This window comes from Anoplophora glabripennis, unplaced genomic scaffold (assembly GCF_000390285.2).
Source record: "Anoplophora glabripennis isolate ALB-LARVAE unplaced genomic scaffold, Agla_2.0 scaffold732, whole genome shotgun sequence".
In the NCBI taxonomy this organism is placed as follows: domain Eukaryota; kingdom Metazoa; phylum Arthropoda; class Insecta; order Coleoptera; family Cerambycidae; genus Anoplophora; species Anoplophora glabripennis.
In genome coordinates, this window is record NW_019416873.1 from 187,874 (window position 1) to 190,507 (window position 2,634).

Genomic DNA, 2,634 nt, shown 5'->3' on the forward strand with positions numbered 1-2,634 from the left:
GTCGATAGATCTTTTTAAAACCTACAACTTTCTCATTTAAAATTTTTCAATCCGTGCTATATTTTTTTAGTTATTTTAGAAAAACCGGTTTTTTTCAACTTTGCGATTTTTTTTAACCATGTTCGCCATATTGGATCGAGTTTAAAGAACAAGAAACTCAATTTAAAATTTAATTTTCTATACGGTCATATTTTTTTTGTCCAGGTAATAATTTCTGTAAGCATTTCTCTATAATGCTTGGACTAAGAAGCGCGAACATGATATCACCTTGGCATGCACTAAACCATAGACCTTATAAATTACTCTCAATGATAGAATTATAGTGATCTGTACACAGAATTCTAGTTCATCATAAAAATGTAATAGGCCGTCACAATCGCTCTAGTGCATAGACCTTATAGCGGCTTCCCGCCTACCAAGTAAATACTCTATAAATTCCTATGATATTTAAATTAGATTGAGAAAAAAAATACTTTGGACACTCATCTTAAAAAGCCACGAGCCGCCTGGCTGGTACTTCGCACAATCCTTCGCCAAAAATCTGAAAGAAATTGATTCAAATTATTAAATTAACAGTTGGAATATAGAAAATAACCGGCAAATATCAGGATTAACAGGCAACTTGAATTGCCAAAAATTAATAAATCTCCAACCAAACGATTTAGTGATAATGAAAATCCTGCAGGAACACCAGATAATTGGAAACCATTGGAGACTAACGCAGATTGTAGAAACAAACCTAATGTTTTCTTGTTTTAGATAAACGGTTATGCCATGAGTTTCCGGAAGCCAATGATTTACTGCAATCTTTTATGTAATAAATGTAATGTTTCATATGACTTTTTCAAACAAAATACTGCCTAAATTTATTATATTATATTATATTATTTTATAGATTTATATCCCTCAAATGTCTTGAAAATAACTTACACCTGGTATAATATTCCAACATCCTCAGTATGGAGGTTAGGCTACCCTCCATAATCCTTAGGCTGTCCTGAGAATAGCGTATAGTCCAAATCGTCCCTGGTATATCTGGGGGATATACTGATTTGTAATACTTATCTCCTGAAGATGCTATGGCTAGACAACCCAAACCGTACCTACATCCTTGGATCATAAGGTCCCATCAGATATTCTGAGGATATCCTCGGAACAAATTTATAATATGTGGGTTTATATTAAATAAAATATAAGTATTAAATAAAATATGTATTTTTTTGAAAATGATACCATATCTTAAAATGTTCGTCATCTAAGGGATCAAGAAGTGAGAATTAATTATTTGTGAGCATATTAAGTACCCACTGAAATGTCCATGTAGTAATACGTATATAGTGTCTCAGAATATTGTGGGCAATCTCTTGGATTTATACAGGGAATGTTAAAATAACATGACAAGTTAAAATTTTCCCTAAGAGGCCGCCCTACGGAGATACAGGCCCTTAAAGGACGCCCCTGGAAAACGATTTTTTTAATAACTTTTAAAATACTTTGTGTAAATTAATTATTTTTAGGGAAAAAAATGTAAACAAAAATAGCATATTTTTAGATAGGCACAGAAATAAGAATGCAAATTTTATCGGTTTATTTCTCTTTACGGATGTAATAAAAATCATATTAAACAAAAATATTTTTTCTCGAAGACAGTTCATTTTATTGATGTTCTTTTTAGTTTAAGGTGCAAGCTATCTAAAAATATTATTTTTAGATAGCTTACGGAGATGATAGAAACAGGCATCGCAGAGTGTAAAAAAATTGATATTATTGTGCTACAGAGTTAGTCCGTCCCTGGCAAACCAAATAAGTCAAATTGTTTTCATGGGTCAATTTTTAAGGAGTCTTATCTGTCCATCGTATTAAAAAATTATTAAATTACACAAAGTACCTATTTTTAAAGTTATTTAAAATAAATCGATTTTTAGGGGCGTCGATCCCTTAAGGGGGACTCTAGGGAAAATTTTTATAGGGACCTGTCATGTTATTTTAACGTTCCCTGTATAAATCCGGGAGATTGTCCACATATTCTGGGACACCCTGTATATATATAAGTGGTAATGGTTCAGCAATTAATTACAACCACAGTTATGTGTCACGATCAGGTCTTTTTACCACCAGGCCTGCGAAAAAAGTTTCAGGTTCAGGTGTCGCTCCCTCTTGACAAACCCTGGTCTAGAGATCAATATTTTTCAAATAATTGAAATAAAAAAGCTGGGGATGAAGTAAATAATGATAGTCATCCAAATGTTCTAAATCTAATGTATGAAAAACTGTCTATCTAATATCCTCTTTCATTATGATAATAGAAATTTAATGTTTAGTTTAGTTTGTGATATATGGCTAAATCGATTAGTAATGACGGAAACATTAAAATAGGTAGTAATTATGTAGTAATCTTTTATTGAATCATATCGCGTTAATTTCGAATCATGGGAATGCAGCTTCGCAATTTTAATTTTTTTGTGAGCTTGGTGTTTTAAACAATACTGGAACAAAGAAACAAATTCAGACCTTATTTATTTATTCTGATATGTAAGTATCTGTATTCTACTTCACCGTGCCGTATAAACGAAGTCAAGGGCTGCAATAACCTGCGTTTGCGCTCATCGTCTCGCTTTCCATCTGTCCCTCTCT